General features: G+C 42.0%; 1 protein-coding gene and 1 long non-coding RNA gene across 4 annotated transcripts in view; one reads left to right on the plus strand and one right to left on the minus strand.

Annotated features, from left to right (window-relative positions):
- The window catches only part of MARCHF3 (membrane associated ring-CH-type finger 3), a 148,417-nt gene that overhangs the window by 87,951 nt on the left and 47,784 nt on the right, over positions 1 to 12,682 (plus strand). Inside the window, exon 2 of one of the 2 annotated variants that reach the window (XM_019422128.2) lies at positions 9,787 to 9,893. The exons of the other annotated variant lie outside the window; for it this stretch is intronic. The gene's annotated coding sequence lies outside the window, so the exon portion shown is untranslated. The remainder of the gene's footprint in view (positions 1 to 9,786; positions 9,894 to 12,682) is intronic. 2 annotated transcript variants of the gene reach the window in all.
- LOC109250937 (uncharacterized) overlaps positions 7,224 to 12,682 on the minus strand; it is a 78,215-nt gene continuing 72,756 nt past the window's right edge. For both annotated transcript variants that reach the window (XR_008423905.1, XR_002073268.2), the window contains one exon: positions 7,224 to 8,153. This is a non-coding gene — a long non-coding RNA (uncharacterized LOC109250937). The remainder of the gene's footprint in view (positions 8,154 to 12,682) is intronic.

The raw sequence follows: 12,682 nt of genomic DNA on the forward strand, positions 1-12,682 counted from the left end.
CCAAATGCTCAAGAAGGCTTCCTTTCGGTGTCTAAGATAAGCTGTCATGGGGAAATGAAGTTAGTTTTAGGTAAGAAATACAAGGCAGGAAGACCCCCAACCTTGAGTCTCAGCACCATGATTCTCTAAACCAGCAATGGTGGCCAACATTGCACAGGGCCGTGTAGATCAGCTAACATGATGATAACGTTGTTATAAGATACCGTCACTGCACACTGACCCCTTAGAGGACCTGACTCTCATTTCCTTCCCAGACCTCTTCCACAGGCTGGGTGCGAACAATGGTGGTGCGGGGTCCGGGTGACTGCCACCAGCGCCACCAGCAGAAGGACCCCCCAGGCGCTTCCCTAAGCCGTCACCAATAAACCAACACATGAATGAAGGAGTGTGCTTTTCTGGGATCAGGGCCCAAGTGCAAACAGTGCCTCTGCCAGAATCTTCCTTTAATGTTACGCTGGACCTCAGTCCTGCCTTATTCAGACTATACTCTGAGGGACGCTACTGTCACATATATAACACATGCTTTGGCTTCAGTTTTGAAAAACCAAGCACAGTTCTGAGAACTGCTTCTAACGAGTGTGAATTTTCCCACCTGTTTCTCTTTTTTTCTTTTTTTCCTATTTATTACACTTCCCTGTTGGGTGGCTGATGTCAACGTTTTCCCCCACAGTTGAGAGAAGGCAACAACGTTTTTAAAAACTAGGTTTGAACTTCTAATCTCACCCGCAGTGTTAGGAAGCTCCTGAAAGGCAGCTCAGCACGAGGGGCTTTAGAGGACTGAGGCCTCATTTTCCACACTTATCCTTGAGGATCTCTCTCTTCCCACAGTACTTAGTAATTGTTTATCAGTTTTCTGTGAAATTCTGAACATAACTTTGCTGAACCAGAGTCAGTTGTAAGGCACCAACGTAGTTAACATCTCTGTCTGTTCAGTGATAATGTGGTCTCAACGCTGTGTTCTTTCTATAATAGAAAATTGGAGGGGATTTTGTGAACTGATGGGTTTTACACTTTCCATCACTCCTAATGATGCCATTAATTTGTTTTTATATTTATTTATTTTTGAGAAAGGGAGCGCCAGGGGGCTGGGGCCGAGGGACAGAGGATCCAACGTGGGCTCTGCTCTGACAGCAGAGAGCCCAATACGGGTCATGAGATCATGACCTGAGCCAAAGTAGGTCTCGGCTGAGCCACCCGGGCACCCCATGCTCATTAATTTTTGAAAAGCAAAGCTTCTCACAATGATTTACTTTAAAAAAAAAAAAAAAAGCATAAAACATAATATACACCTGCACTGCAATTAGAATGGCCATCTGGCAAAAAAAAACAAAAAAAAAAAAAATATATATACATACATATATATATGTATATATATCTCACTGTTTAGCATCAAAGATCAGGTTAATTGAGGCTGTATCAGTGTCAAGGAGAAAGAGAGATAAACCAAGATCTGCTGATGGATAAGGAGTAGAACTTCTCCACTCAATCCTTATTATTCACAGATTCCACAACTGAGAATTCACCTACTTGTGAAAATTTATTTGTAACCCCAAAATCAATACTTGCAGTGCTTTCACGGTGATTTGCGGACACGCACAGGGTAGCAAAAAATTCAAGTCACCTGACACACATGTTCCCAACTGAGGTCGAGCAAGGCGACGCTCAGCTCTTTCAGATCTCATAATATAAACAAGTGTCCTTTTCCCACTGTGCCTGTGTGGGCTTTTTGTTGGTGATTTTGCTCTTTAAAATGGCAGAAATGCCGATGTGCTTTCTAGTGTCCCCAAGCACAAGAAGGCTACGATAGGTCTTACAGAGAAAAACAGAAGTTCGATAACTTGCATTATCTAATTTCTATAAGAAGAAGAGTCACATAAGTTTAATTCAGGCATGGGTTGTAGTATTGTGGGCCCTGGGTTCACTGTTAATGAATCAACAAAACATGTTAAATAAGTATCTTTAAACAGAAACACACATAAAGTAAGGTTATGTAGTGACGAAAGGTTATCACTTGATGAAAATGTTATGCCCAGAGCCTTGCGGGAACCCAGCACTGGGTTCCTGTTAGGAGCAATGGTTCAGCATTGGCTAATTCAGCATTGACAGCAATTTACAGAACATAACAACCTCGAGTAATAGGAATCCAGTGGTATTTGGATTCCCTTTCTATTCAATTCTCCTATATGGGACTTAAGTACCTTTAGTCCAGAAGGATCTCTGGCTGTTAAAATTACAGTGACTTTTTAAGTAATTATAAGTTATTTTTAAAGCACCAACAAGGATGTCTTCCAGTTCTTCCAAGATCATTAGAGCTGTCTTATCTCTGAATACTGTCCCATGTTCCAAAGGTGGTGGTACCGCAGGTGGTCACTCGCACGATGGTACAGGTAAGGTTAGGGGATCAGAAGGAAATGGAGACACGGGTAGAAGCCAGGAGAGTGCTAGTTGCTAGTTTGTGTTCTTTCATTTCAACCACTCCGGAGACCTTTCGTCTATCCTGGCTAAACAGTTGATACCATTTGGGGAAGCCTTCCTTTCAAGTGAAAAAGAAAGGGCGTGGGGGACGGGGAGGTATATAGGTGAGACGCTGGTCCTAACCTTCTCTAATAGGGAAGGTATACCCAACAGGGTGGTGTTGTCTGTGAAAAATTAATAATAACAGAGTTTCAGCTGAGGGTCACCTGTTATAATCAACCTCTGGCATAAGGTTCTGTTTGTTGTAGAACTGGACACTAATTGGAATTTGTACCTGTGTTATCATCACACAGTATCCAAAAAAATGGGCAACCTCTGGCAACTTTCATGAGGTTTTCTAAGGAAAAGAGCCATTTGCAACTTTAGTGACTAATATATCCACAGAATTCACTTTTACTCAAAGAGAGGACGATCTTAGACTTCTCCCCTACTCCCCAGATACCTGATTATAATAGCAAAGGAGATCACTGTATTTTTTCCCCCTTGTTTGTAAGAAATAAGGAAAATTATTTATTTTGGCTTCTGAAAAACTGACGAACTGTGACATTTTCTTCATTGTAATGCACATGTGAAGTTATTTCCCCCAAACCAGATTCTAATTTTCTATAATTCAGTAGGACAGCTCGCAGAACTTTCTTGCCTACAGTTTGAAAGTGCTACGGGGAAAAATTAAATCATGGCACAAAAAGGGAAGTGAATGAGTTGTGATACCCAGGAAAATATGTGGTGACTCACAGATATGAAAAGAAGTTTCATCTGCAGCCTGAGACTTTGGGAATACTAAGGAAAGTGACTCGGCTTTCAGTTTTTTTCGTATTTTCTCTATTTTGTCCTCCACGTTAACTCCCAACTTGGGGAGAGGAGGGGAATGTTCAATAGAATCAGATCAACAGAGCTGAGAATTATGCTCTCCTCTCCTCTAAGTTGGTAAAATGTGAATTGAAAAAGTCCGAGGAACTCATCAGCGTCCATGATGGCCATTGCAACTGCATATTATAAAAGTTAATCATGAAATCTTGTAGCTGTTCCACACTGTCTTGCCCAAGCATTAAATACCAAGAATTCTTCTTGTTTCAAAATTTGAGTCTTATCAAAAGAGCATGTACTTTCCCGTTAAGCAAATGCAGTCCTACTCAATGTATTAGGAAACTCTGAAGTTTTTTGTGGAATATACTTATCATAACTGGAGAAATCACCAACTTTGTTAACTCCAACTTTGGAGGGGGAAAAAAAGTTTTCAGTTCCATTCCTCTTGCCCTACCTAGTCTTCCTTATCACCCCCGCCAGAATGACTAAGGGCACCTTGCATCATGTAGACACTTCATCAGTATTAAATAATAATTATGGGAGCCTGGCAGAGAAATTGAGATCAGAGAGGGGAGCTTGGGTGGCTCACTTGGTTAAGCATCCGCTCTTGGACAATTTCAGCTCTGGTCATGATCTCAAGTTTCATGGGTTTGAACCCTGCGTCGGGCTCTGCACTGGCAGTGCAGAGCCTGCTTGGGATGCTCTCTCTGCCTCGCTCTCTGCCCCTCCCCCGCTCACACTGTCTCTGTCTCTCTCAAAATAAATAAGTAAACTTTAAAAAAAATCTTAAAGAAATTGAGGTCAGAGATGGAGCTATCAAGTTTTTCCACGAACTTCAGGGGGCTGGGAAAATCATAGAATCCCTTTGCTTTGGTTTCCTCATTTCTGAAACAAGTGAAAATATCCACCAGTTCTCCTAAGGCCACATGGTTTAAATATACAATTGACGGGCAGGCAATTTGGATATAGAAATTCCAAACAGGAACGTAAATGATGCTTTAGAAAAGTTTGGCTGATTATTACAGCTCCTGTTTATAGATTTGTCTTCTCTAGCAAGGATATGACTCATGTTAAGTATATGGATTTTTCATCTAAATTGGCATGTCTCTGGTTAAAAAGAAACAAGCTAACCAAATGTTAACTTAGGCACATTGTATTTATGTGGGGGGGGGGCGGGGAAGAGAGAGTATCCTGTCTGGGTCATTTCGTCTCTCCACTGTTGACATCTGCGGCCACCACCAAGGTGGGGGAGGACGGGCCACTGGAGGATTCGCTCATGAACCTGGTGTTGGAGACCATTGATGACCATGTTACGTCACTGTAGTGCTTTGTACGTGGGGGTATTTGCACAGGTACCACTCCATTTTATAATGACAATGCCCTGAGGAGCTCCTTGAGGACTATTTAGTTCTCATGTATTACTGATGAAGAGCCAAAGCTGAGGGAATATAAATGATACAGTGGGGTCCCCATGCCTGTCCGAGGCAAAGCACCCAGGGCCTCTGGGGTCTGACCCAGGGGTCTTCCCACTAAACCAGCTGCTTCCTGGAGCAGGCTGCCTTGGGGAGGGGTTGTTGCATATCCTTCCCTGGATATCTCTAGTGTCATGTCTGCACCTAGAGAAGAAAGGAAGTGGTCTTGGTTGATTTTGGATTATTTATGATGAGGACATAGGCCTTTTTGAGTTTGGGGTTGGCTTGCTCTTGTTTGGTTTTTGTGTTTATCATTTTCCAAAGGTGGTTTAATGTGCTTCCCCTCTTGAGGGCTATAGGATGTTATTTGTTTATCCTTTTTAGTCTAAAAATGATAAAAATACATTTTATTTTGGAAAATACAAAAAGCCTGCACAATAAAAATGAAACAAGAATTGCTTATTACCTGGAGAAAACCACTGTTCACATATTGATATAGAATCTTTCTCCCTTTGGTAGTTGAAATTATAGATAGGTATTTGTATAGCCTACTTTTTTTTCATATGGCCTTATAGCCTTATATTGTATTTACCAGTGCCAGTACACCTGTAGTATAAAAGTAATGTTAACGGCCCCACTAATAATCCATGAAATGGGTATGATCTGTTTACTTAATCTTTCCCCCAATTTTGGGCAGTTGTCTGTGCCACTTGAAAGGAACACTGGAGAATATAAAAGAGAAGTATGGGTGTGGACTGTGCATACATCCCTGTTTGCATTTCTGATCATGCCCCTAAAATGGATTCCAAAAAGAAAAGACTCAAGCATTATATCCTAAAAGAAAGATTCCTGAAAAGAAAGGTCTAGCCATTGTAAGACTAGCAGCAGAAACCAGCAAATTGCTCTGCACTCTGTGTGTGGAGGCTCATCATCCTTGCCCATGTCATCTCTGCCCAGCCAACCCCAGTCATCCACCCTCTGCATAGAGTGTCATCAAGGATTGTAGGTTACCTTTTACATGGCCTGAGCATCACCAGGAAGGAAATTGGGAACTTGGTTAAATTTTGCTTTATGGATTTTTATTTTATTTTATTATCATTTTTTATTTTTGTTTATGGATTTTATCTTCATTTTTTGCTTCATGGATATATACATGTATGTACATATACACTTTTTAGATTATCACTTTTTTGGCATTTCCTGCTGTATTAATCAGTGTTCTTCAAAGAAGCATAACCAACAGAATAGGAGATGATAGATTGATGATGATGATGATAGCTGATAGATAGATAGACAGACATAAAGAGATTTATTATAAGGAATTAACTCATGTGATTATGGGGGCTGACAGGTTTCAAGATCTGCAGGGTTAACAGGCAAACTGGAGACCCAGAAGGGCCAATGATGTAAATTCTAGGTCATAGGCTGGCAGATGTGAGACCCAAGGAAAGCCAGTGTTTCAGTGAGAATCTGAAGGCAGGAAAAAGCACATCCCGGTGCAAAGGCAGTCAGGCAGGAGGAACTCCCTCTCATTCAAGGGAGACTCAGCCTTTTGTTTTATTCAGGTCTTCACCTTATTGGATGAGACCCACCCACATAAGAGAGAGCAATCTGCTTTACTCAGTCTATGGATTTAAATGTGAAACTCATCCAAAAATATCCCTCACAGGAACACCCAGAATAATATTTGACCAAAGATCTGGGCACCCTGTGGCCCAGTCAAATTGACACATAAAATTAACCATTACACCCTCAATCCTGTGCCTCCGTGGCCTGCCTACCTATCCCAACCATTCCCTACAGGTGACTCTGAAATAGCAACCTTTTTTTTTTTCTTTACAACAATAGCTATTTCTAGTGGTTTTGTTACTTCGTATCATTCAGAAACAGAAGGGACAGGCTTCCTCAACTTGTGCACATGGTATCTTGTGACAAATAGAAACCTGGTCATATGATGGTTAGATTCCAGCACCAGCTCATAAGAGCTCAGTCACCTGAATACGGAAGTAATAGTACCATTTCAACTATAGCCAGCCGTTTTATCACCATGGGAAAAATAATCTATCCATGACTTCCAAGTCAGGGTCCCACAGAGATCCAGCTTCCACCATGCTTCTACTCAAGCCACAGATCAGGAACCTAAGTCTTGGTAGATCTTCGAGCCACAGATCCTCCTTTTCTGCACTTTCAAAGGGTTTTGAATTGATGGGAAAATGGGAACTGCTTTACCTGTGAAGTATTTTGTATCTTCATCTACTTAGTCATTTATTCATGTATTCATTCATTCTTTGATTTTTTAAACAACACACGCCATGTCAGCTTAAGGAGACTACGTGCATAGGAGGGAATAGGAAGGGAAATTAGAGATTCTTTATTTTAGAGATACTTGCAAGCCATGTTTAGGTTAAGAGTTCAAATTCATAGTCCGCCTATTAATGACCTGTACCAACGAGCACCTGATTCCAAGTCTGGTCATGAACAAAAAAGGATTATTCAGGATTCTCCTTCAATTAAAAAAAAACAAAAAACAAAAAACAAAACTCCACACACATAAAAGGATTATTCAAGATTCACGGAAAAAAATAAAATGTTGGCAACCATTAAATAGCAGAGGGGATACTGGACTGCCTAGAAGTTAGGGGCAGCTGGGTGGATCAGTCAGTTAAGCGTCCGACTCTTGATTCGGACTCCGGTCGTGATCCCAGGGTCATGGGATCAAGCCCCACGTTGGACTCTGCACCTCTCTCCCCCAAAAAGAAAAAAAAAAACACACTTAAAGAAGTCAGATAGAAAGGATTGTACTTCTAAGTAAGAGAACTAACTGTTTCAGCCCTTTGTTGCATGACTTTAAACTTGGATCCAGAATTTGATATTAAGATAGTGAATTCATTTATTCATTCAGTGAGTCAGCAGATATTTTTAGGAGCTCATTATGTGCCAGGCACTTGTTAAAAAGTATTGGGTCTTTTTGCAACAACATGGACAGATCTAGAGAATATAATGCTAAGCAAAATAAGTCACTCAGAGAAAGACAAATACCATCTGATTTCACTCATATGTGGAATTTAAGAAACAAAACAAACAAGGGGCTCCTGGATGGTCCAGTCAGTTAAGCAACTGGCTCTTGATTTTGGCTCAGGTCGTGATCTCACAGTTCATGGGGTTGGGCCCAACATCAGGCTCTGCATGGAGCCTGCTTGGGATTCTCTGTCTCCCTCTCTCTCTCTCTCTCTCTCCCTCTCTCTCAAAATTAAATAAATAAACTTAAAAAAAATAAATAAATAAAAGAGACTAACCAAAAAACAGACTCTTAACTAGAGAACTGATGGTTACCAGAGGGCAGGTGGCAGGGGCGGGGGAGGTGGGGGAATGGGTGAAATAAGCGAAGGGGGTTAAGGGTACACTTACATGACGAGAATGGAGTCATGTAGAGAATTGTTGAGTCACTACATTGTACACCTGAAATTAATACAACACTGTATGTTAACTGGAGTTAATTTTTTTTAATTAAAATTTAAAAAAACTTTAAAGCATTAGATCTCAATAATATTGTTTTTAAAAAGAAGAAGAAGAAGGTAGAGAAGAGCTAGAAGGTAGAGGGAAGATCTATAAACTATACGTTTTAGTGTGGTCTTCCCAATGGCTGCATTACCATTAAAGAAGATTGCTCATGTAAAGAAACCACGTATGTTTTGTAGTTTAAAAAATAATGCAGTTTACTGAAGCAGATTGGAGTTTCATTCCTTGAAACTAATAAAAGAGGCTTATGGGAGTTGGAAAGAAATAAAGACAATGACTTTACAATCATTTGTAGATACACAAGTATCTTTAGATGGCCTTTTTACTCTTTTTAATGAAACTATCCAAAAACCTCCACAGTAATGGGCAATTCACCTAGGAACTCATCTTCATTATTTGTGTAATTTTTAATTCTCCAAGCTTTTAGTTTCGTGTACATCAAAAACCACTTAAGGGCTGTAAAAAGATACTGAAGAGAATGCTACATTTAGAGCAGAAAATTCTGTTATTGAATTTACCATAGTGATCATCGGTTGTAAATCTAAGCAATCAGTCCAGTTTATGAATAGACCAAGCTAGAGAAATCAGCATGCCTCATTTGCATACATACACACCGTCATCATGGATTAGCTTTGGTTGCATTTTCTCCCCTGGCAAACAGGACACATATTTTATGTCACCTTGAAAGGAGAACTTAATAAAAAGCATGATACGGTATATTCAACCTCTTTCAAGTGTCCAGATCCTTACAACCCGATATCCAAAAAGTCGGACATTTCCCTTTCTGCATATCCCTCCTTTACTGAAAGAACATGTATTTGTCTCATGTACCTAGTAAACATCTAAGTGGGCCCAGTGCTGAGCACTGTGTAAACAAGATAAGTGAGGGCCTGGTTTTAGGAGTGTTGACATCAACGGATGGAAATGAAATGACAGACTCCATTTAATTGTCTCCTCTGTTGTTAGGAAAGTCCAAAGACATGCCCTCCCCAGCAAAGAGCAGGACCATTCATTCCTCTGTGTCCATCTTAAATGCTTCAGGGTAGCTACCTCATCTGGGGCCACAATGGTACCTGGCTCTTGGGCAAACCCATGGAAGATAAAGGGAAGGTTCCAAGAGTAATTGTGGCTCATCTGGCTCCCCAGAGCCTCAGATTTGCCTGCCAGCAAAAACAAAGGGAGACAGTTTTATATTCTGTATTGGATTCATGCTATGTTTTAAGGTAATACTCTCTACAAACCTCGCCTTCTAATACGTAATTTCTTTTAGATTCCTAGGATGCCTCTGTGTGTGTGTGTGTGTGTGTGTGTGTGTGTGTGTGTGTTCTGTCTCAACCCGCTGTTCCCCTGGCACGTTCTGGTCCATCTGCCCCAGCCCAGGATCCCCAGGGTCACACCACCCAGTGACAAGATGCATCAGGCCCACCTCTGTCCCTCCCCAGAGCTTCATGTAGTATTCTAATAATAATGACAGAGACCGCTGAGTGGACACACAATGGGCGAGGCACTTTACATACCCTGTCAGGTGAGGGCACGACCACTCTGTAAGGAAGTCACTTTCTCTTTTTCACAGATGGGCAAACTGATGTGCAGGGAAGTCAAGTCACTTATCCAAAACCGAGCCCTGGTAACTGGTGGCAAGAGCCAGTATTCAAAACCGTGTGCCTGATTCCTAAGCTCGTGAGTTGTTTTTGTTTTTGTCTTTTGCTTCCCCACTCTGCCTGTCAAAGCAGTTTGTTGCCTCCCCTATTAGTGTCAGTACTGTAATAAATGTCTCTTGGCTTGAACAGAAATACTGAAAGCGACAGTGTACCCTGGAGACCTGTGCGGTTGCCGTGGCCCTGGCCCAATCATTGCAGCGAGCAGTGTTTGCTGTGTACTTTAGATACATTGTTTCATTTCATTCTCAAATACGAAATGGGCACCATTTTATCCCCAGCTTGAGGAGTCATAACTGGTAGACGGAAGAGCCAGGATTCAAACCAACAGTGTTCAACTCCAAATCCCACATGCTGAATCACTGCAGCAGAGAGAGCTTTGCAGAGAGAGCTTTCTCCCACTTGGTATTTTAGAAAGAAAATTCCAACACTTTTTAGCGGGGAGGCGAGTGATTTCTGGCATCTATGCTAGTCAAGTTGACCATTGCCACTGGATGTGACGGCACCTGCTGTCCTCCTGTTGTGCTCATAGGACAACTTTGCAGTGGGGATTACACTTCAGTAGTCCCCGGGCTCCATGGCTAAAGTCCACGATGGTAAGATTTTATGGTGACTAGTTAGCATTAAGATGGCATTATATTATAATCATTAATTGAATACATTGACGTTTTATTGGATTGAAGAAAATAAAGAGGGTATTATATGGGGCCTGTGTATGTGTGTGTGTGTGTGTGTGTGTGTGTGTATGTACTAGAAGATACGCATTAGCCAAGAAGTCAGGACCCGAAGATACTACCGGAGGTCCAAATATCTGAGTAACAATATTACTTTCTGACAGAGAACTATTTACTAGAAAGATTCTCAGTAGGAATCGAATTGCTTTTATTAGTTTATTTATAGTGTGCACTTCCTTTTTCACCTCTCTTTCAAAAGAGGGTATTTGCACTTTTGCAGAATGTGTGAAAGTCCTCCATTTACAAAGTCCTGGGAGATATTTTTCTGCCAGTACCTTGGTTCAGCAGCTCTCAGGGAGTTCCAGTGAAGCCCGCCGGGGGTGGGGAGGGGAGGGGGGAGCGTCTGTCCTGCTCCTCCTCTCTGGCATGCATTTCCTAAGCCATTCCCCCTGCTTAGAGCAGGACACCCACACTGGCGTCTGCAGGGCCACTTGGGAAGCTCTTCTGATCCGGGTCTCCCTGTTATCCCTCTTCTCACTGCTTTATTATTCTGCACTCAATTTCAAACTAAATAGAAATGCAGATGGGCACATGAGCATCTAGGTTTCCCAAAATACACATTTTTCTTGAGTGCTTCCCTCTTGAAGTGTGTGGACAGAGCCAGCATATTATCTCCCCATTATCACTCTGTTTTAATGTCTAACTGACAGGTGCCTGTCAGTAAAACAAGGCAGTAATGGGCAGAAAATGTCTCTGCTCTTAGAGAGCCAAAAAGACCCTGGATTCCTGTCAGTCTCGGAGACACTCATCAGCCATTGTTAAAGAAGACTTATAAATGCCTCTTTGGGGAATACCCATGAATGGCCTAAATGTTTTCACCCTTATTAGTGAGAAGAAAAAAGGGGAGCTGTTTCTCATTACATGGGCAGATTTCACCCACAGTGAGTATTTTTCCCCCAGTGGAAGCTTGCCCAGCACGTTACTGTGTTATTACCGCAACCCCGGAGCAGGGTGTGGCCAAGCCAGATGGCACCTGCAGGCTTCATTGGGTGAGAATGGCTTCCTGATGAGTCACAGACAAGGTCCAACTGATACAGGCCCAGTGACCTCAGCTAGTCAGTCTGAAGCCATGTGGTTCTGCCAATCTGCTTCCTTCAGATGCATCCAGTAAATAATATGATGGCGGAAGTCTACGGGGGCAAGTGACACCAAGTGGTCTGTGTCGCAGTAAGCAAAAGAGGCGATCTTTTAGATTTGTTTTCATTTTCCCAGGAGATTAGTTAACGCAGAAGGCCTCTGTCTATGAGGGAAGTTCGGCTTAAGGAAAGACTACATCAACCATCAAGACAAAGTCAGACACCGGGGCGCCTGGGGGGCTCAGTCTTGGTTAAGCATCCACCTTCGGCTCAGGTCATGATCTCACGGTTCGTGGGTTCAAGCCCCACGTCGGGCTCTGTGCTGACCGCTCAGAGCCTGGAGCCTGTTTCAGGATTCTGTGTCTCCTTCTCTCTCTGGCCCTCCCCTGCTTGTGCTCTGTCTCTCTCTCTCTCAAAAATAAACATTTAAAAAAAAAAAAAAAAGACAAAGTCAGACACCAGAGCAGGTGAGAGAACCAGTGCTTGGCCTTCTTACTGAGAGCGCTAGTGGCAGAGACCAGGCCCTTGATTTATTTTGTGTCCATTTAAACCACAAGTCCATTTTTCAATATGAGAAGGAGGGTTAGTTATGGTGAGGTGGTCTGATTTGTTTTTTTCCTTAATTTCAGTAAAAACAGGTGGACCTTCAAGAATAATACACACAGTAACAAAACAACTCAGTTACTGTACCATGTAACTAAGGCACAGATTCCTTACTCTGAAAATTGACAATCAAAGGAAAGAATTAAACAGTGATCATGCGTTTTCTATGGAAATCGGACTTCAGCATAACCAGATTGCACTGGTTGATGAAGGAAAATTGTTTCCAGAATTCTTGCTACTAAAGGTGAAGGGAAGTTCCACTTGGAAAGGCTTAATTTTGTGGCCCCCAAATAAAATAATTGCTTCAAGCGACTGTCATCCATGGGTGCAATCATTAGACCATTAGAATATTGATGGGGAAGGATGAGGGAATCATCTGCCATCACTTGAACCCATTA

Source organism: Panthera pardus, unplaced genomic scaffold (genome assembly GCF_024362965.1).
Source record: "Panthera pardus isolate Hobbes unplaced genomic scaffold, ASM2436296v1 HiC_scaffold_2, whole genome shotgun sequence".
Lineage (NCBI taxonomy): Eukaryota > Metazoa > Chordata > Mammalia > Carnivora > Felidae > Panthera > Panthera pardus.